The sequence below is a fragment of the Castor canadensis genome, chromosome 7 (genome assembly GCF_047511655.1).
Source record: "Castor canadensis chromosome 7, mCasCan1.hap1v2, whole genome shotgun sequence".
Classification (NCBI taxonomy): Eukaryota; Metazoa; Chordata; class Mammalia; order Rodentia; family Castoridae; genus Castor; species Castor canadensis.
Window position 1 is genome coordinate 12,676,854 of NC_133392.1, and position 23,272 is coordinate 12,700,125.

At 40.8% G+C, this 23,272-nt stretch overlaps 1 long non-coding RNA gene and 1 pseudogene across 1 annotated transcript in view; one reads left to right on the plus strand and one right to left on the minus strand.

Annotated features, from left to right (window-relative positions):
* LOC141424741 (uncharacterized) overlaps positions 1 to 21,461 on the plus strand; it is a 167,477-nt gene extending 146,016 nt beyond the window's left edge. The window contains exon 3 of the long non-coding RNA XR_012449613.1: positions 21,296 to 21,461. This is a non-coding gene — a long non-coding RNA (uncharacterized lncRNA). The remainder of the gene's footprint in view (positions 1 to 21,295) is intronic.
* On the minus strand, positions 17,442 to 20,939 carry LOC109676302 (transcriptional protein SWT1 pseudogene; annotated as a pseudogene).
* Positions 21,462 to 23,272: the final 1,811 nt, after the last annotated feature.

Consider the following 23,272-nt stretch of genomic DNA (forward strand, 5'->3'; position numbering starts at 1 on the left):
GGTTCCAGCCACGGCTCAGGTACCATTTACAGTTCAATTTCACAGCGGTGATGGGCTGGAATACCTGAAACTCCTTCCGCTCCCCTCCATAGCCCCAGCATTCACAAGCAGCCAGGATCCCTCACCTCTCATTTCCTGTTAATCATCTCCTCCCCCTCCTTTTCAACTGAGACAGCCATAACTGAATTTCAAATGTCCCGAGAAAGAGAAGTGTCTTCATCTACAGTGGGGACTGATGAGTTAATTTCTTAGGAAATAAGTGGGAGCACACAGAAGCTCTTAAATTCCCTCCCCCCATGCCAACATCACAAGGAATAACACATAAATCTACTACTTGCATATGTTTACCTAATCACATTGGAATTCTCTTTGAACTTGACCCCAGGGGATAGAGATTATAGAATTGACTGGTAGCTAAAATAATCCACTGAAAAAGAGTTCAGTGTAATGAGAACTTCAGGATGAGACACAGAAGGGTCTGTTTGAAAAGCACGAGGACATGTGACTTGTAAAGGGTTCAGCAGGCTTACCCAAGGAGAGGTGTGCCTCCCCCTCCTCACTTAGGCTGGGGGCTGCAAACTGGCTGTGGGGATAGGTTTTTCTTTGAAAATAAGTACCTGCCTTTACTTTGAATTTACGTAGTTTGCCAATTAGGTATCCAATCCCTAGGAAAGGCAGTGTGACATCTGCGGGGCCCCCCAGGGAGAGGCTTGGTCAGGCAAGGGTAACTTTGTCTTTAGGTCCAAAGAGTGAATGCAAATCTGAAAATTGAAGAGGTTAGGGACAGGAAGGCCTAAGGGCAAGCAAAGAGGAGCAAGGGCAGAGTGAAGTGAGGGGTTCAAGAACATCACTGCCACCATTGTAGTGGAAAATGGCTTGCCTGATATGTGGGTAGAAGAATGCAGGAGTCAGTGCATCATGACTTGTGGAGAGATCCAGCCTGATGCCTGGATCAGCTGGTAAACCAAGAATGATTTCTTGTATTTTTAAATGGTGGGGGAAAAATAAAAGAAGAATATTTTGTGACATGTAAAACATCTGAACTTCAACCTTTCGATGTCTATAATGTTTTACTGGAGCATACTCCCTTATTCACATAGTGTCTAAGTCTACTTTGGGGTGACAGTGGCAGCCGAAGCAGCTGAAGCCAATGCCATGTGGACCACAAAAGGTTAAAGGATTTGCTCCTGGACCTTCAGTAACTGACCTGTGGATTAGTATCATTTAGAAACACAAATTTGAGATTCTGGGCTCTGGATGGAATGAGGGTCAAGTGAAATGAACCATGAGCTAGCTGGTCTTGGTGAAGACCAATTCCCTATCTGTGAAATGAACAGAAAAATCATGGGTATTTCACGGGACTCACACAGTAGGAGAAGTCACCAAAACTGACTGCAGAACATTTTCAGAACCACTTGCTAGGCTCTTGAACCCAGGGAGCCTACTCCATTCCTTGGAGTGTGGTCAGCCAGGGACCCAGCAACTCAGCCTTCAGCCTGGCCTGGAGGCTGAGATCGGCGTTCTCACCATGGCACAGATGGGAGACACGGAAGTCTGTTGGCTTGGTCCTTCAAGGTCTGCCACCAGTGGCTCTTGGCCAGGGCTTCTTTTCCTGAGATGGTGTTGCTCCATGATTCTTCTCTTGCCTCTACACTGAGCTCAGTTCGTCCTGTGGCATTGCGGCTCCTCCCTCCCTCTTTCTCCCTCCCATCTGGATATACTTTTTCTTTTTTAATTCCAGAACATTTGTATCCGTTTATTTTGGAAATTCCTTTTCCTGTGAATTGATACCTGCTGAGGCACATTGTTACATTGTCACAAATTCATGCAGGAGGCAAAGAGACACATCTAAGGATCCTGGAAGGGCAAGGGACACAGGTCTGCTTCAGCATGGAAACACCCCTCATTTCTCTTTCCCGTCCCCGACTGCAGAACTAAAGCTGCTCTGCCACCCTCTTACCCGCTCTTGTTAGCCAGGTCTCTTTAAAAAAAGAAACACATTAAAAAAATAAAATCCTTGGTGTGAAAGGATTATACTATGTCCAAAAAAAATCGCTTCAGGATCCATTCTTCTTCTGAAACATGAGTATTACCAAGAATTCACATAAAACAAGAAGCCTACACCCTTGGCAAGATTCTTGGCCAAGCCAAAAAAAAAAAACCAAACCAAACAAACATATAAGAAGCCAAGCAACCAGTCAACCAACCAACCAAAAGCAAACAAAAAAACCCATCTGAGTATGCCCGAGAGCAACGGTACTAAGTCATAATGAGTTAGTCTTGTAGATTCAGGACGCCAGAGCTGGTCAGTTCAGGTACCAACATTCACAAACTTCAGGTAATTACAACACAACCAAGTAACCAGACCAACTTTGCTTCTTTGAATTTAAAAATACAACCATTCCTCAATGATTCTCAGCAAATGACTAAACGTAAAACATTCCTAAGGTACACTGGGTGATAGCCTAGTGTACTGACTCATTCTCCAGCACTAGTGTTAATGGCGCTGGTGAGTCTGTGATCAGAAGACTTCCAAATTCTTTGTATCCCATCAGGAAGAATCCAAGGCATTTGGATTTATTAAAAGTTAGGAAAGAGAAACACAACGGGGAGCATGGTGAGGCCCAGGTGGAAGCCGGAAGCCCAGAGAGCATGTTTGTGCTCTTCAGGTGCCTTTAAAACCTACAGTAACCTACGAGAAGGGGAGAACCAGGTGATTCTTATCCAATGATCAATGAGTGGGGAGGGCATGGGTGGTTCCTGAGACAAATCATGGTTAATCTAAGATGTCATATTTTTCTATGAGTCCCGAGCTTTTCTTACTTTAGCCTGCCTCAGGAGGAGGTAGAAGGGATCCCATGCAGAAAGGACAGATTAGAAAGTATATGAATGGTCATTTGGTTCAGATGGGACAAGCCCCCTGCTCTATCCAGATGAGGGAGAATTTCTCCAGGACATACTCATAACATACAGTGTCTGCTCTGTCCATATTTAAGTCTGCTTACAATCAGCTTCTCAGGGCATATGCCCACAAGCTGATTTGACATACATGGCAACATTAGTGTATGTGAATACAGGAGCATTGCAGAACTCAGTGTGCATTTGAGCTATAGGTGCAGTTCACCAGTTTGTTTCCCTGGGCTTATGAAGAGGTCGATCAACAGCAAAAAAATACAGAAGAAACACCTTCAAGAGAGTATCAGAAGCAAAGAGCAATGCAGTGATGGGGGCTCACAAGTCAGCATTGTTACAGACATCAACAAGAATTTAACAGGACACCTGTCACACAGACTGTCATTTTTCAAAAGACACCCTTGACAAGGCCAACCAGCATCTCCTCCCAAGGCAGCCCAGGGGCAGACAAGAGGCAAACCCAGCTGGCCATCCCAAGTTCCTTCTGATTGAATAAAATCTAAGCTGGATGTTCTAGGAGCCCAACTATTTCAGAGTCTTGCTAAGCCAAGCTGGACTGTGAAGTAGATACTATTTACCTTCTAGAGCTGAGTGCCCATTTTTGGCAGAACACTGCCCAGAGATGAATTGTCCAAATCACCTGTTGAGGGTAGTTAAAAAGACTATGAGGGCCTTTAATGGGCAATGGCTTTTACACAATCAGCAATAGAGTCCAGAGCTGTGGCAAACAGAAAACCTAGATTATGTGTCTTGTCTACTACTTATATGGTTAGTGTTGCTGATTTTATTCAGTCACAGGTGTTTCCGGACACATTTTGCAGGAACCAAGGCCACCAGGCCCATGGCAGGAGTTTAAAGGCAATTTCCCAGGGAGGTTAGAGATCACAGGATGGAGCCTAGCTGCACAGGTGAAATTGGGTAGAACCAAACTGTTAAGAATGAAGAAGAACTGCACAGTGGGGATATTCAGAATCAGAGCCAAGGGTCAAAGACTCATTTGGTGTCATGAGGAAGATGCTCAAAAAACAATAAGAAGAACACCAACCTGTGTCTGTTCTCCACCTTCCTCTGCAGCAGTCATTCTGTTTCATTTTGGATCATTTCTACAGCAATGTTATTAAGTTCACTAATCTTTTTTTTTCTGCAATGTGTAATCTTCCCCTAATCCCATCCAGTGTTGCTTTTTATATGAGACATTATAGTTTTCATTTTGTCTTTAAAAAGATACTTCCATATTTGTATGTAACTGAACATATGGAATACAATTATAATTCTTTTAATGTCCTGTGTGCTAATTCTAACATCTGTGTCAGCTCTAGGTTTTAAAATTAGGATATATGAATTGCACAAAAAATGGGTTTCATTATTCCAAATATGAGAAAAAATGCAATATTTGTCATTCAGAGTCTGTCTTAACACAATGACCTATAGTTCCATCAGTTTTCCTATAAATGACATGATTTCTTTCTTTTTTTTGGTGGTACTGGGGCTTGAACTCAGAGCCTCACACTTGCTAGGCAGGTCCTTCACTACTTGAGCCACTTCACCAGCCCTGTTTTGTGTTAGGTATTTTCAAGATAGGGACTCAAGAACTATTTGTCCGGGGCTGGCTTCAAACAGCGATCTTCCTGTTCTCTGCCTCCTGAGTAGCTAGGATTATGTGTAAGCCACCAGCTCCCAGTAATTTTGTTATTCTTTATAGCTGAATAATACTCCATTGTGTATATATACCACATTTTCTTTATCTGTTCATCCCTCTCTTCTCTCTCTCTCTGGGGATTGGGGTTTGAACTCAGGGCTTCGTGATTGCAAAGCATGTGCTCTACTACTTGAGCCACACCTCCAGTCATCCATTCATCTCTTAATGGGCACCTAGGCTGATCCCATAACTTGGCTATTGTGAATCGTGCTGCAATATACATGGGTGTGCAGGTTTCTCTATTGTATGGCGACTTTGATTCCTTTGGGTATACACCCAGAGATGGTCTAGCCAGATCATATGGTAGTTGTAGTTTTATTTTATTGAGGAACATTCAGACTGATTTCCATACTGGCTATATTAAATTACATTTTCACCAGTGGTGCAGTATATAAGGATTCCTTTTTCCTAGCTTCTTCACCTGCATTTTTTTTTCTGTGGGCAGAACTCTGCCATATTCAGGGCCTCACACTTGCTGGGCAGGCACTCTACTGCTTGAGCCACTCCACTGGCCCATTTTTGTTTTCTGACTTGGGTGAGAGGGAATCTCAATGTAGTTTTGATTTACATTTCCCTGATGTCTAAAGATTTAAACATTTTTTTTTCATGTGTTCATTGGCTATTTATACTTCTTTTAAGAATTGTCTGTTCAGCTCATTTGCCCATTTATTGGTTGTATTATTTGTTCTTTTTGTGTTTAATTTTTTGAGTTCTTTATATATTCTGCATACTAGTCCTCTTTTGGATGAACAGCTGGCAAAGATTTGCTTCTATTCTGTAGGCTGTCTCTTCACTCTGGTAATTATTTTCTTTGCCATGTAGAAATTTTGAATTTGATGCAATTTCATTTGTATTTCCTGAGCTATTGATGTCCTATTCAGAAAGTCGTCACCTGTACCTACATTGTGAAGTATTTCAAGTCTTACATTAAGGACTTTATTTGGGTTCTTTTTTTTTTTTTTTTTTTTTGTACAAGATGAGATAGAGGGATCAAGTTTTTGTCTTCTACATGTGGCTATCCAGTTTCTCAAAACCATTTATTAAAGAGGCTGCTTTTCTCCAACAAAGGTTTTTGGCACCTTGATTGAAAATTAGATGGCTGTAGCAGTACAGGCTATTTCTGGTTCTTCTATCCAATTGCTTTGGTCTACATATCTGTTTGTGTGCTAGTACCAGCCTATTTTTTGTTACTATGACTCTGTAGTACAATTTGAAGTCCAGTATTGAGATACCTCCCACATTACTCTTTTTGTGCTCAGGATTCTTTGGCTATTCTGTATCTTTTTGTCCTTCCATTTGAATTTTTTTCTAGTTCTGTGAAGAATTTCAGCTGAAATTTGATGGGGATTGCATTGAATTTGTAGATTGCTTTCAGTAGTGTGGACATTTTCACAATGTTAATTCTGATCCATGAACATGGGAGGTCATTCATTTTTTAGTGTTGTTTTTTTTTTCCATTTTCTTTCTTCAGTGCTTTATAATCTTCATTATAGAGGTCTTTCACCACTTTGGTTAGGTTTATTTCTAGGGTTTTTTTTTTTTTTGAGGTTATTGTGAATAGAAATGTTTTCTTGATTTCTTTCTTAACATGTTTGTTATTGGTATATAGAAAAACTATAGATTTTATATGATAATGTATCCTATTATTTTGCTGAAAGTGCTTATAAGATCTAAGAGTTTTCTGGTGGAGTCTTTAGGGTCTTTTAAGTATAGGAGCATATCATCTGCAAATAAGATAATTTGACTTCTTTATTTCCTGTTTGTACCCCCTTTATTTCTTTCTCTTGCCTATTGATCTAGATAATACTTTAAGCACTATATTGAATAAGAGTGAAGACAGATGGACACTTTTACCTCATTCCTGATTTTAGAGGAAATGCTTTCAGTTTTTTCCTATTCAGTATAATGTTCACTATAAGTTTGTCATATATAGTCTTTATTATGTTGCAGTAAGATCGTTCCATTCCTGGTTTCTTTAGGGCTTTTATTATGAAGGAATGTTAAATTTTGTCAAAGGAGATGTATCTATGGAGATGGTCATGTGAGGTTGGCCTGAATTCTATTTACATGTTATATTATGTTTACTGTGTGGGGAGTGGGTTATGAGAAGCCTATAAGAATGTGACATAAGCACACTTGTGCTCAATGATCTACAGGCTGAGTTTGGCATGGCCCCAGCCACAGAAGAGGGTGAAGGCAAAATGCAGCACAGCTGCTTTTCCTAAGTTGTTTATGTTCAGAGAAGTAGAGAGCAGGTTTCTCTTGTTACAATGCCACGCCCCTTCCCAAGAACTGTTGCTTCAACTCTTGTATCTAAAAGGCTTGCTGAAGGAGGATGGGTGATTGATTGGAGGATTGATGGGCAATTTCGTATGGAATGGTAGAGGATTGATTGGTTGGCTATGGGCTGCTTGTGAAGCTGCTGCTTCTGCTGCTGCTACTTCTGGCTGTTTGTGTGTCTGCAAGTCTGAGGACTGAGACTTTAAAGGGAACATGGACAGTGCAAACCTGAGGGCCAAGACTTTAAGAGAGATTAAGGAAAACATGGGACAGTGTGAGTCTAAGGAAAGAGACTTTAAAGAACAGAAAAGAAGAAAGACTTTAGAAGTAAGGTTTTATAGAATAGAAAAGAAGCAAGGGGTTTTAAAGGATAGTGAAGAAGTAAGGCCTTAAAGAATAGAGAAGAAAAGAAGTGAAGTAAAAGAACAGTTAATAGAGTAAAAAAGCAATAAGGATGTTGTGTGTCTCCATCCGAGTGCCCAGCACACCTGACCTCAACTTTCTGCATGTCTATCTTCTAAAGTTTGTCCTTTCTGCATCTCCAGTTGTCCCCAGTTAGGTCAGGAGAACAGAGCTCAAGAAAGCTTGCTACATTACTGTTAATACAACATATAAATAGATGTGGGACACATAATAGAATAGGGATGTTGAACCATCCCTGCATCCCTGGAATGAAACCAACCTAATCATGATGCATGATCTTTTAAATGAGTTTTGAATTCAGTGCAAGTATTTTATTGAGGATTTTTGCATCCATGTTCATCAAGGAATTTTGTCTATAGTTTTCTTTTTTTCTGTTGTATCTTTTTCTAGTTTGGATACTATGGTATGGTAATACTAACTTTGTAGAATGAGTTTGAAAATATTCCTTCCTTTCTATTTTATGGAGTAGTTTGAGAAGTGTTGAGGCATTCTTACTGCTGTGAGCTGTAATCTCAATGTAGGAGCTTGAGATGTTAGTTCTTCTTTAAAGGTCTGGGAGAATTCATCCAGGAATTCCTCAAGTCCTGAGCTCTTTCTTTTTGGGAGACTCTTCATTACTTCTTTAATCTCATTACTCATTATAGATCTGTTTAGGTTGTTTATAACCTTTTGATTCAATTTTGTTAAGTCATGTGCTACTAGAAATATATCAATTTCCAATTTATTGGAATATCAGTTTTTAAAATATTCCGTAATGAGCCTTGACTTCAGTGTTATCTGTTGAAAATCCCTCTTTTTATCTCTAGCTTTATTTGGGCATTCTCTTTTCTTTTGGTTAGCTTAGCTAAGAATATGCCAATCTTGTTTATCTTTTCAAAGAACTAGGTCTTTGTTTCATGGGTCCTTTGTATTGTTCTTTTAGTCTTTATTTCATTAATTTCCACCCTGGTCTTTATTTCTTTCCATCTATTAATTTTGGGATTGGGTTGTTCTTGTTTTTCTCAGGCCTTGAGATGCATCATTAAGTTATTGAGATCTAATTCTTTTTGATTCTAGGAATTTTAAAATCCTGCCCTCCATTTTTTCAATGACCCACTGATCACTCAAAAGTATATTGTTCACTATCCAGGTGTTTGTATAGTTTTTGTAGTTCCTCTTCTATTGATTTCTAGTTTTGTTCCATTATAATCTGATACAATGTGAGAAATTATTTCTAGTTTTTGTAATTGTTAAGATTTGATTTATAGGCTAAAATGTGATCTGTTTTGGAAAAAGTTCCATGGGCTTCTAGAAGAATGTATATTCCATAGCTGTTGAAAGGGATATTTTGTAGTTGTCTAAGTCCATTTGATATATGATGCAGTTTAACTCTGAAGTTTCTTTTTTGATTTTTTTAGTCTGGATGGTGTATCTATTGATGAGAGTGATATTGAAGTCACCCACTATTACTGTGTTGTGGGTCTATTTGAATGTTTATGTCTAGTAGGGTTTGCTTTATGAAATGGGTGCACCAATGTTCAGTACATGTGTATTTATAATCATATCTTCTTGTTGTTTTGTTTCATTTATCAATATGTAGCTACCTTCTTTAACCCTCTGACTAATTTTGAAGTCTGCTTTGTCAGGTATGAGTAGAGCTATTCCTGCTTGTTTTCAGATTCTGTTTGCTTATAACATCATTTTCCATCCTTTCAGTTTCAGTATGTGTGTCTTTGCCAGCAAGATGACTTTCTTGCAGACAGCATATAGTTGGATCATTTTTAAAAATCCATTCAGTTAGTCTGAATCTTTTAATTGGAGAATTGAGGCCATTTACATGTAGGGTTATTATTGAAAGTTATGTACTAATGTCTTTCTTCTTTATCTTAGAGGTTTTCTTATTTATGGAGTTAATAATATTTGGTACTTTCCTAGTGATAGAGTGCCTGCCTAGCAAGCATGAGGCCCTGAGTCCAAACCCCAGTTCCCTGCTGCCCACCCCCCCAAAAAAAAACCTGAGCTGGCAGAGTAGCTTAAGTGATTCTTTCCTACCACTTGAGCCACTCTGCCAGTCTAAGTGATTCTTTCCTAAATCTCATTTTTTTATCTATTCTTCTAATAAGACTTATTCTTTCCCATGTCCTTGTGCTTGTGTGTATCTTTATTCCTCTTTGGTGTGTAATATTCTTTTAGGAATCTTCTGCAATGCTTCCTGTGGTCATGAATTGTTTTAGTTTATGCCTATCATAGAAGGTCTTTATTTTCCTGTTGATTTTAAAGAAATTGCTGAATATAGGACTCTTGGTTGGCAGTGATGTTTCAGGGCTTGAAATACAACATTCTATGTTTTCTTGATCTTTAGGGTTTTTGCTGAGAGGTCTGCTGTTAGGTTTGCCTTTTCATGTAAGTTGGCACTTCTCTCTTGCAGCTTTCATTATTCTTTGTTTTGTACTCTTGGCATTTTAACTAAAATATGACATGGAGAGATTCTTTTTTTGTCATGTCTATTTGGTTTTGAATGCCTCCTTTACTAGGATGTCCATTTCTTTTCTTGATTTTGGGAAATTTCTGCTATAATTTTATTGAATGACTTTTCTAGTTTATATCATGGTTCCCTCTTCTGCACCACAGTGTTGTAAGTTTGGTGTCTTGGGTTCCAGAGTTCTTGGATGTTGTGGTCATGATTGCTTACTTTTTTCCTTTATTACTACCTGACTGTAGTAATTCCTCAACCTTGTCATGAATCTTTGATATTCTTTCTGGTCTAGTTTATTAGTAATGTTTTTCCAGTGAGTTTTTTTTTTTGTTTGTTTGACTTACTGAGGTATTCATTTCCAAGATTTCCATTTGGTTCCTCTACCCTTCCCTGCTGCCTCAATTCTATATCTCTTTGCTGAATTTCTCATCCAAATGTTGAAATTTTCATGCAAGTCTTGAACTGGGGTAAACGAAGGGAACTTGGCTCCATGCTTGGTAGTCTCAGTGCTTTCAGACCCCACTCAGCATTCAACCATCCTGTGGACTGGAGGAAGCTGTAGAAATGGAGTTATCTATTGGACATGGGCTCAGAGTTCTCAGTCTTGCCAGACAGCAAACCACATATGGCAGAGAGAGGCAGCTCCAGAAGCCAAACATCACTGTCTATGAGCCCAGAGCCCTTACTAATGCTCAGGTGTGGGTCTTACTCCTCCCTGCAGAGGGTGGTGACTGATGCTCCTCTTCCTATGAATACCTCTCATGGCTGTCTCATACCCAGACACTGTGGCAGGGTATCCTCAGGCTTCCTGAGTTGCAATTGTGCCTTGTTTTTAGATATCCACTGTAGCTCAGTCTCACACAATAGACCCCCTATCAAGATGGCACCTGGCATTAGCACTCAGAGATATGGTAGCACTGCAGTGGATTTAGTCTCCAATGCTGGCTTCCCTGCAAGAGGAGTCACTGCACACAAAATTCCTGCCCTGGATGTAAGGCTTTGCAGAACTGTAGGTTATTCCTGCTGCTGGTCTGTTGCCACCTGGTGTTCCATCTGTGGCTCAGCATCCCTCCAGCTGGGTTGAAACTGTAACTGTCTCCTACTTTTCTCTGGATCACCTTTCAGTTTCTCCATGCTTTTTAGTTGTCTTATTACCTTCTCAATTCCTGATACTCTTACTTTCCTCAGATTATAATCTGTCGTTTGTTATCTTGACTCTGCTCATTCATAGTGTTACATGTAGAAAACTTCTAGTCTACCATCTTACCACAGAAGTCTCCAATAACTCTGGGTTGGTTTTGATTGCTTAATTTTTCTCATGATAGCTTCCTTGCATACTTTACAATCTTTAATTGGATGTTATATGCTGTAACTTTTACTTTGTGTGTTGGATATTTTTGAATTCTTGAGTTTCTTCTTGGAAGGCAGTTAAATTACCATTTGACCCTTTTGGATCTTGCTTTTAAGTTTCAGTAAATAGCCAAAGAGCAGTGCACAGCCTGGGGTTAATTATTCCTCAAGGTACCTTCCTGACTCGCCTCTAGGAGGTTCTTTCCCTGGCCTAGGACAGTTTCCTCCCAGGAATATGCTAATCAGTACTCTGCTGAATACTTAAAGCAGACTTCAGGTCTCTCACTTCTGTCTGTGCAGCTCTCTCTCTTCTCCAGTGTTTTGTCCTTTAACCTCTACTTCCAAGGGTCTCCCCCAGCTCCCAGCTCCATCCTTCAACTTAGAGTCCACTGGGCTCCTCCTCAATATCTCTTTCTAGCACTTCATCCTTTTGGGACCTCACTGGAGGCAGTTGACTGTTTCCTGTATCTCCAGGATCACTGTCCCTCAGTCCTTGAGGCCCAACAGTACTGAACACCATTGTTGCATGCATTTTGTTCTGATGTTTTCATCTTTGCTATTTTGATTGGCAAAAGTAGTAACTCAGATTATAAGTCTTAGTGTGTTTGATTTCATCAAAACTTCAATAAAGAAATATTTTTCAATTTACTGCTGAGAAAAGTAAGGCTCAGCTAGGGGAAGGCACTGTTTGCATGGCCTCAAACTCACATTTTCACAACTCTGTTGTTCTTCTCACACATGTGGCAGCCCCATCAGGATGTGTCCTCTTCATACCAGAGCATGCATGAGAGTGTGGTAGGTTGAATTCTCTCCTCCTGGCCACTCAGAGTTTGGTCAGGGGCGGGACTCTTTTGAATTACCTGGCCTTGTTAGAGATGCACAGGCTCTGCCCTTCCAGACTTGCTGAATCAGAATGTGCATGGGACAGGATCCAGGTGACTTTTTGTGAACATTGCACATTAAGTTAGAAAAACAATTCCTGTTCCTTTCTCTCTTGAACCCAGTTCTGGCAGCCTGGAAGTGCAGAACTGAACTGAACTGAGAGGAGACATAGCCAGAAACCAGGACCCACATGCAGGGTGACCTTGATTCCCATGTCTCTTCCAATGGCTGCTTGTGTGCCTGGAATAGCCCACCCTGACCAAGGCTCATGGAGAAGCCAGCTGGACCCACTGCTGCCCTCTGGGAGTGTGTTCAGACCACGATGTTCTGGAATGCTGTGGCTTACTATCCTTCATTCACCTCCCAGGTGCTGGCCTGACTGGATGCCAGTGTGTCGAACATGAGTGAAGGGGCCAGGAAGGCCTCTGGGGAAGAGGGAGGAAGTAGGTGTAGTTGGGAGAAGGGTTCTTGCAGGACTTGCCCAGGCTGGCCAGGGGACACTGCAACACGGATCACCCCATTCTCAGTCCTCCAGTTTGGCCACAGCCAGAGGACAGGTCACAAATAAGCTGATCAGATCACCTCCAGAACTTCTAAAAGCTCAGCTCTGCACGTCAAGAACATTTTTGGAAAAGGGATTTCTCATTAACCAGACAGAGACTTCTGAGATAATGGTCCTATTGGACCAAAGCCATGTAGGAGGAAGGAGAAGGCAGGACTGTCAATAGGATCACTTATTTTTTGCTTGTTTCCTGTGAAGCCCTTACCTTGAAATTCATAGAAACTTCCCCCAGGAAAGGGGTGGTACCCTAAGGTCCAGAGTTGGTAAAGGCTCACCAGAGTTCAGACCAGCACCCTCTTGCCAGGCAATCATGTCCTTTCTATAAAGAAAGAACTCCAGGCACTAGTGGAAATTTTCTCCTTGCTGGGAGAATCTGCCACACCTCTCTCTTGGCATGGGGTTTCCAGATTGCCCTAACCAGTACCCATACCTGCACAATATTTATGAAACACCCTGCAGCCAGGTGCCAGGTAAAATGGAATGAACACAGATGTGGAGTCAGAGAGACCTGGCTTTGGATCAGGAATTGGGCTATGCATTAGCTCTGTGGCTTTCATCAGGCTTAATAGCTTTGAACTTCAAATTCTTTATTTGTACAATGGGGTGATAAGACCCAGCTGAAAGAGTGTCAATAAAGTGAGTTCATGTATGGGCCAGGTATACAGCAAGTGCCCAATAAATGGCAGTGTTTATTATCACTGGATTGACTTTCAATGTTGTCACCAGAAGGGCTTGTTACACCCTCCTGGGTCCACACCCATCCCAAGTTACTGATTCAGTAGGCCCGAGATGGGCCAAGAATTTGCCATTCCAGCAAGTTCCCTAGTGATGCTTTACTTTGAAAGTCACTGGAGTGACCTCTGTTTTTAAGAAAATGCAACCTGGCTGCACATTAAAATCACCTGAGTGCTCTTCAACTATGGTTCTCTCTCTCTCTCTCTCTCTCTCTCTCTCTCACACACACACACACACACACACACACACACACACACACACACACTGCAGGCCACTGAGTTTGACATCTTGAAAAGCTCCCTGGATAATCCCAAGGGGGCATTCAGGGTAGAGAACCAGCAGAATGCTTGAGTCACAATTCCTTCTTCAGTAGACAGATGACTGTGGCTCTGATGTTTGGATACCATGCCTTTATCATGACTTCCTCTGACATTTTCTTAATCAGAAGCTCAAGACCTGGTTCAGGGGCTATGTCCTCCTTAGGCCTAGCCACATTGCCTCTCCTCTCAGAATTAAGTCTTCCTTTGTGAATAGCCAACATTGAGTCCCCTTCTCTCAGCTCTTCTTTCCACTTTTTTCTTAAAAGTTACTTGTTTCTATATCTGTGACCCCTTCCCACTAGACTGTGAGCTCTTGAGGGAAGGGATGGTCTTATTCAACTTCATGATTTCAGTGTTGACTCAGGGTAGCCTTGTCTCAGATTTTGTAACAAAGAAACAAAATTCAATTGAATTGTGGTCCTTTCTAATCTCTGGTCCTATATTTGTTATATCTATACCATGATAAAATAAAGTGTGAACAAAGAACTAAATAATCCAGGCTACCATAGCATCCAATGGAAATGTGAGTGCAGGTCTAATTTACCTGGAGTTTTGCTTCCAGCCTTTGTTTCATTGTCTTGCTGCACCCCACTGTTAGCCAGGGAGCACAAGTCCTGCATGTCATAATGGTAACCAAAGCCACTTAGAAATAACTCCACCGTGATATTTAGCAAATTATTTTTAATGTGCTGGGTAAACTTACATTAGTGCAGCTGTTCATGTCAAAGAAAAGGGAGCAGAGTGAGGAGTGTTTTGGGTACTTGCTGCTCTTGCTTCATAAAAGAAGTCTGGTTATCATGAATTTTGTCTCTGGTCCTGCTATTTGTGCTGCGGTAAACTGTCACTGACTTGTTGTCATCAATGCAATAATAAAACTTGAAGAATAGGAAAGTATTCTAATTTGATGAGAAGGCCTTCACTATACAAGGTGGTCCTGAATGAAGAAGGATCCTAGCCAAACCATGTGCTAGGTAGGCTTACTGCATATACCCCTCTTTATTGCATTTTCTGTTTCCTTCCTTCCTTCTTTCCTTCCTTCCTTCCTTCTTTCTTCTTTTTTCCATAGTATTGGGGTTTGAATTTAGGGACTCCTGTTTGCTAGGCAGACATGGTACCATTTGATCCATGCTTTCAGTCTATGTTTTCTTTTTCTTCTGTAAAACTCTCTTCCAAGGTGGAGAACACCAGTTACCTCACTCCCTGGCCAGTTTGGTTCACCTGCCTATGGGACTTCCATCTTACAACAGGGTTGCTAGAGCAGGGTCTTCCTGGAATCAGAGTCATCATAATTGTTCCCTTATCTGGAAATGAGCTGCCCTTAGGCATGTTCATATTATGTTTGTCACCTCACCCATCAGGTCTCAGCTCAAATGTCACCTCCTCAGAGAAGCCCTTCTGTACCACCTGCCTGAAGCACACTCATCCCTCTAGCATTATCAGTTATGTATGGGAGCTATTGCAGATGTCTGGCTCAGTCAAGCCTTCTGATGGCAACAGCTCCAGGGAATATCTGACTGCAAGGACACAAGTGACTCCGTGAGAACCACCTAGCTGAGCCTGGTCAGCTTGGAAGCAGAGAAGATGTTGTAAGCTGTTATTGCAAGCTACTGAGTGTTAGCTAATTTTACCATCCCAGAAAACCTAGGAAGGGGCCATTTTCACACCCCTCAGAGGGGAGGATGGAGACACAGGGAGGCTGTTTGGTCCCAAGAACGATGTCATGAGGCATTAATATACCAATTTTATAAAGTTAACTGAGGTTCCAAAGGGTGAGAAAATCTGCCTGAGATTGGATTCCCAGCTGGTGGCTATGGGGTTGGCAAGAGGCCTGAAGGCCTCTAAGCCTATATTTCTATCATGCACCTTGCTGTAGCTTCTGCCCACTCTGCCTAGCAAATAAGGCTCTTCCTAGCTGTGCTCCCCCATTTCCTCCTTAACCCTCCCCAAGCAAGCAACAGGGGCTAACATTTTGTAAATGAAGAACAGTGCTGGGCAAAGATAAATTCCAGATGGAGCAGAGAGTTAAACAAACGAGAAGTAGAATAGAATAATATTTGCAGAAAATATAGGAGAGTATTTTTGTCATCTTGGGGATGTGCGAGCCTTCTTCAGCAAGTCACAAATCCAGATGCTATCAACAACACAGCTGGCAAACTCAGCTGCATAAAAACAGAAAGACTTGGGACTGACAAAAAGTGCCACAAGCACAGAAAAGCACCACTATAGGCTTCACATCTAACAAAGAACCAATGAATTAAATGAGAAATTGAATTAGGTTCTAACTTGAAGTAGAACCTAACCTGAAAAATGAGCAAAAGATATGGCTAAGGCAATTGACAAAAGAAAGATTGTAACTGGTAATCAACCTGTAAAAATGTACTTGACCATTTTCCTATGATCAGGAAAAGGCAAACAAAAACAGACACTATTAGAAACTTAGACTGACAACTTTTCAACCTAAATCAGTTACTTATTATTCTTTATAAACAATAAAATAAATTAATAGACCACCAAATTTTATTTAATCTAGTATATTAACAAAGACATAACATACCCAAGTATAACTAAATAAGAAGTAAGGCAATATAAAACTGGGCTTTAGCCAGGAGCAAAAATCAGTCATTGCCAATTAATTCCAGAAATCTATAATACATCACATTTAGGGGGCAATTTGACATAGGGACTCTTTCCCATTGGAAATGCACTGAAAAGTGGCAAGTCAGGGAAGAAGTTATATAGGATATAGGAACTGAAATCAAAATCCTACTTTCATTATGCTGAGGCAGGTGGTGTTAGTTCTGCCAGGTTTATATGAATGACAGTTTGATCATTAAAAAAACCCCAAAAACCCAGGACATAGCCAGGCTGTGTATGTGTTGGCTCACGCCAGTAATCCTAGCTACTCAGAAGGCAGAGATTGGGAGGGTCTTAGTTTAAGGTCATCCCAGGCAAAAGCTTCTCTAGACCCCATCTCAGTCAATAACTGTTGTGTGTTGTGGTGTGTGCCTGTCATTCTAGGTTTGCGGAAGTGCAAATAGGAAGATTTCAGTCTAGGTCAGCCTGGCATAAATGAGAGACTGTATTTAGAAAATATGCAAAGCCAAAGAGGCTGGGGACATGGCTTAAGTGGCCAAGTGACTGCCTGTCAAGTACAATCCCTGAGTTCAAACCCCAGTACCACACACACACACACACACACACACACACACACACACACACACACTCATGCCAAGTACAGGCGTCACTTATAATTCCAACTACTCAGGAAGCAGAGATCCAGAGGAACATGGTTCCAGGCCAGCTGGGCAAAAAGTTAGCAAGATCCGCATGTCAACAAATAAGCTGGGTCTAATGGCTCATACCTGTCGTTCCAGAGGTATGAGGATCAAGGTCCAAGGTTGGCCTGGTCAAAAAAAACAAAACTAAACAAGACTCTATCCAAAAAATACCTAAAGCAAAAAGAGCTGGGGTGTGTGGCTCAAGTGGTAGAGTGATGGTGATGTCCGATTCTTGACATTGTCAGTCATGTGTCCATGTTCAGGGTTGGGAAAGATACTAATGTATGCCCTGGGCTGTCCTCAGATGGCATAGTGGCTCCTGCCCTAGGAGCACTAAGAAAATGGCTCACCTTTCCTGAGAGATACTAGCTCTGTACCAGGAGTAGAGGTAAGGAGGTACTGTCAACTCCAGAAGAGTAGAGTCCACAGTTTATCCCAAATTGAATGCATCAGATTTTTTAGAACTTCTCTGAGATTGTCAATAATCACTTTTTTGTACCAATGAAACATTTAAAATTCTCTTGGGTTTGGTTCAAAAAAGTGATCAGGTGAACATTCCTCTGTTACTCATGAAGACTAATGCAGTTCCTCTTAAGTTGCAAATCAGCATGGAGATCCTTTTGTTAAGTATGTCTTCACTCCATCTGTTTTCTGTCTTCCATACAGACAGGTGCATTGCACTGCTGTATGGTATGTTTCAACTCAACCAGTTGGTAGCACCCGGTAGTTAACTTTTCCCAACGTTCAGTGTGAGGAATGTTCAGCTTGACATTTTATTTTATGTCATACTTGATTGGGACGTTATAGAGGGTCACTTGATAATTACTGTTGGGAAAGCCAAGTCCTCTAAATTCCCTTAAGAACATCTTCCATAGCTACCTTTGACTTTTGAAGGTACATACTCTAAGATACATAGACTAGATTTCTTGATGCTTGTTGGGTTGGAAAAGATGACAACTCAAGAGAACAGTGATTTCTTGGTTATGAAACTTCATCAAAGAAATATCTTCCTGCTTTTTGTTCATTGTGCTTTCTGAAGAAGATGGCGTAAGTTTTGCCTTGACCTCTGCAAATGTTTGGAGCAGTTTGTTCACTTGGATGAAGAACCGTGAAAGAACACCACCCTCATTAGATCTTATACTAAAAGCATGTAAAAAACTTTTCGAATCCTGAAGCAGAAATTTCACCATTGCAAAATTCACTGCATTGTTAGCATTAGAAAGATTTTCATATATGCTCTCAATAATCAAAGCAACTTCTTTTCCATAATGAATCCAAATATAGCCAGCCGATATTTTTAAAAGCATTGTGATAAGTATATTAGAGTCCACGGTGGTTTCAAATTCAGTATCTCCATCCCAGATTTCCAAAAGCAATTCTTACCTCTGTTTCTAATGTAAAGGTAAAACTTATTCAAGAGATTTTTCAAGATCACATACAATATGTTCAAGTAGGGCGGGCGATCCAGAATTTGTAGACTCTTCCTGAGGGCACTCTTCTGAGTACTGCTTCTGCTTTCAACTGTTGCCTAGAACCACAAGGCTAATGGCACATATCTGTGTTCAGAGATGAGTTTAAGAACTCAGCACTCAATTCTTTACTGAGTAAACTCATACTACTTATTAAGTCTTTTGCTTCTTACATTTCTATCATCTGTGCATAGAATTTCAAGAGAGCACAGGTATGATTCCTGGTACTGAAGACAGCATTTTAATACTCCATCATCATTGCTCTCATCACTCAGTCCATAAACTTTTTGAGATGCAAGTTGTAGTGATTAGCCCCAAGGCTTTTTATCTTGATTACTGAGACTGTCATTGATGGAATAAATTGTAGGTATAGCTTTGTGCTGGGCATATTTTTAGTAGTTTTCCTGCTTCATACAATCTAGGTCTTGTACAAGCCAGGGAATTATTAACACAAGTCTGCCAAGGCTTGGTATTTCTGTTGTCTTCAAAATTCTAACAAATTTAAGATGATTCATCAGAATGCTCATATCAATAACAATTACAAGGTCTTAGTCTGAAGCAGTGTTTGCAGCAGAAGAAGGTACATCATCTTCCAATGAGTCAATTTCCAGACTGGTTAACTCTCCAGAAGGTGGAACTACAGATTCCACATCTTATTCCACATGTGCCAATGAAGCTATTCTGCTATCAGCATTGCTTGATATGAATTTCCAATATTTTTAGGTGATACTACAGAGGAGGATCCTTCAAAATCCTGGGTAAGGTTTTCCTTAGAATTCAGATAACTATTCTCTTGATATTTATGATATTTTTTCCACACTCAGGAGCAGTCTAGTTTATATGTGGAATCTGAGTACAAAGGTTCAGCTTTGTGCCTAGTCAAATGTGGTGAAACCTGGGAGCTTCCCAGGCATCCTTTTTCATCCTGATTAGTCTTTGACTTGTTACCCTTTAAGTGAAAACATTTTTTCCTACAAGCTTCTGGAAGGTATTCAGGATTTTTTTTGGATTTTGAAGGCAATCTTCCTTCTAGATTCAAAGGGTTCCATAAATACCTTCTTGGATTTATAATTTTGAGAAAAATTTTCCTTGCATTTCTCCAAGACACATTCTTTAGAATTGTCTAAATTTCTTATCCCTTCTTTTCTTTCATCTTTTCCTTCTGAGCAAGTAAATGAGGTCATTTATTTTCCTTTGCCTGGCCTCTGCTTTAGGTTTCACATCTCTGGCAATCTTAGGACTGCTAGTTTTTAATTCCACAATCAATCTTTACTCCTAACATTTGTCCACTTAATATCTTTTTAGCTCCATTTGAAGAAGGGCTCTGTGAGATAATTTGATTATCATTTGAATATGATGCTTCTTGAATAGATCCTTAGGATGAAGAATTGATTTTTTGGTCTCTTTCTGGGCATATCAATGATTAAAGGTTTTGTCTTCTTTTTGTATTATAGCACAGAATTAGACTGACAATTTTAAAAAGATTGATCTCAAGTGGTGCTGAGGCGGTAGGAGAAAAGGCACTCTCAGACCTGACTGGGATTTGTAATCAGGTGTTTATGTCCATGAAGTGCTTTGGTTTTAAGGATGGGTAGTTTTCCCACTAAAATTCTTGAAGTGTACTATTTAATATGATAGCCATTCACACATGTGACTATTGGGTATTGAAATGGGTCCAATCTGAATAGAGGTGTGCTATATACCTATATATACCTAACCTTAAAATAATGTAAAATGGCTGACTTATAATGTTCTAATATTGATTATAATATTAAACTGAACATAGATATTAAATTGGACAATATTAGTATTTTGGATATATTGAGTCAAATAAAACATTAAAGTCAGTTTCACCATTTCCTTTTGCTCATTTCACTATGGCTGTAGAAAATTTTAAATTGTGTATGTGACATGCGTACAACTTGAGTGAACAGAGATGTTCAGATGTTCTAGAATATGGCTGAGCTAACACTTCATGTGGGCCATGCAGAGGTGTCAGCTCAGGCTGGGCCTGATCCTCCCCAAACCCTAATTAGCAGCCACAATACCTAAGGGTTTCCATCTTCCCATTCTGGAATCAACATGAGTTAGAAGGGGCTGGAGGAGTTGAGGTTGGCCTCTGACCCTGTTGGGCTAGTGGCTAACCTCCTGGCCTGTTTCCTCCTTGCACATGACATGGACGAGTGAACAAGCACCTCTCCATAGATGGCAGCCCACCTTATCTTGCATCGGCTAGCCTATCTCATACCTACTTTGCTACCCCATTTCCATGGTGGCAGGGGAAGGAATTATGTGATTATTTTTGTCAGGTAGGATGATGCCTGATTTGTACTGGACATTTAAGTATTTTGTTCTAACTGTTTTATTTACTGTTAGAGGATCCAGGGAGCAATGATTTCCTCTCATGGTCCTTCCTTGTAGATCATCTGATATCTTGCCTCATGTATGAAAATGTGGCATCACTCCACTTACCCTGTCTTAGACTTACTATAAACTTTGGAAGGTCCAGGTCTATCAAGAGACTGGAAGCAGAGTTCATAAATGTCAATTTCCTTCTCTAGTGACACCAGCATATTTTCAATTGGCAGAAGTGAGCCTCCAAAAAAAGGGAATGGGATCATAGGAGAACCTGGGTAAGACAGGATACAGAAACTAGGGGACTTAATTCTGGGGTTCCTAAGGTAATCGCTGGCCATAGACTTTGGAGAGCCCAAGAAGGTTCTGAGTCCCAGGTTTTACCAGACTGAAACATGGACCCCAGGATGCTGGGATCAGTAGTCTGCTCAGGATGGATACCCCCTCTTTAGCTACAAGAAGGCTAATCTGAAACTCCACAATGCTGGGTTTCTTCTTTAGACTTCTGGGACTTCTCCAGGAGGAATTGGTTCTCCTCATTCCAGATTTACTCCTCCCTTCTTGTCTCTTACAGACCATGGAGGCTCCCAGTCAGTTCCAACAAATTCCTTTCTAGGATGCATTCTCTGGAAGCAGCTATCTGAAGATTCTCACAAAAGAATGAAAATGAAATGAAGGAGTGAGCTTGTTCAAAGTATATTGTATGCATGGATGGAATTATCACAATGGAATCCCCTCTTATTAATGTACACTAATTCTAAAATAAAATGTAAAAATTAAAAACATATCTTGGTCTGTGTCTGTTAATGGAAAAGCTGTGTCACACAGCTGTGTGCTGTGGATTCATAGTTCTGACAGCCCTTGGAAAATAGAAAATCCACATCTGACCATGCAAGGCCAAAAACTTCCCCTGTCTGGCATGTGGGAGGAGATACCTGCACATAACCCAGTTTCTAGGGAAATCCCTGTAATTTTCCAGGATGGTCATTCCTATATATCCACAAATCCCAATAGAGCTTAAAATCTTAAGACCGTTGGGACAGCCACTCATTCTGAAGCATGCCTGCTCTCTATTCTGAGAGTATTTTCGCTTTCCTTTTGCTTAATAAACCTGTTCCTGCTAAGTCTCCTCTACACTGTCCTTGAATTCTTTTGACCAAAAGAACCTTTTTTTCCTGACCTAGTGACCCAGACATGGTGACATCATCAGCGAGTTCAGTCTGTTCCTTCTTCTAGCATCACAAATCTGGCTCACCATGGCAGGAGGACACAGAAAGAGGGTCATTTGGCTCCCCGGCTTGTCTTCCCTGCCTTGGATAACCAACTCCCAATGAGGTGAGCATCATGGGTCCCACTCAGCTTTTGGAGATCTATGTAAAGAACATCACTACCAGTGTTCTTTCTCTGTTCCCCAAGAATGTATTGCTTCTATTCAGCCACTGGGATTGCCCATCAGGAAGATGATTCTGCCTTAGGGCAGGCTGGAACCTGTGGCACGTTTGCTGGGTACACATACTCATCCCCATGTTGACTTGCTTTCTTGTACACATTCCTACACTTCCCCTCAACTGTCTTTTTCAAGAACACATACCACATACTCTCTCTCTCTCCCTCTCTCTCTCTCTCTCTCTCTCTCTCTCTCTCTCTCTCTCTCTCACACACACACAGAACATGGAAAGGAAACTTCCAATATTACTCTCTGTTAACCTGAACAGCTAAACAAGTAATCCAAGGTGATGGCATCTGTGAGTTGTGGGGTGGGGATGGGGTGCTTTGTTATTCATTCTTTCCTCTGGGTGACCTCACAAATCAAATATTGAGTCTAATTTTCAAGACTATTTTCATGACAGTGGTTTTCCATTTAATCCTCAGATCACAATATGTGATCAGTTTCCCTTAACAAATGACCTCCTTTAACTTCATTAGCTTGTAATTAATTTGCTAGCATGTAACCAAGATAATTAACACTCTGATTAGAGACAGACAAAAGAGGAATCTCTTTTCTTTTTCATAGTTAAGGCAAACATCGATTAAAATCTGAGATGTTCCTAATTTTCCTAACGATTTAATTCATTGAAATCGGTGGTCGATGGTTTGTGGTGGTTGTTCAAAAATTAAATTGGAAGTGATGCAGCTAGGTCTTGCCACTGAGCACTTTATTTCTTATGGAGGTATTGGAGAATGTTGCTTTTTTCTCCTCAGATACAAAATACGAAGCAAGAGAATTCATGTAGTAACTGGCTATGTCTAACTTTTGACTTGTTAGTAACAGTGCTGGGTTAGAATGGGGAGAATGGTCCCAGTAGTAGCAGTCATTGTCATCACGAGCATCATCCTCTGAATGGTCAGGCCCATCGTAGTCTACAAAGCCCTTTCACCCTCATGTCTTATTTGGTCCCCACACAGCTCTGTAATGGGGATGGTGGAGAGGAACCAATTTCACCAGCAAACTTTCAGATGAGAATACAGCCCCAGAGAAGGGGCACTAGTTGAGAGCAGTGTTACTGATGCCAGAACTGCATCCCCTGCAGTCTGAATCTGGTTTCTCTCT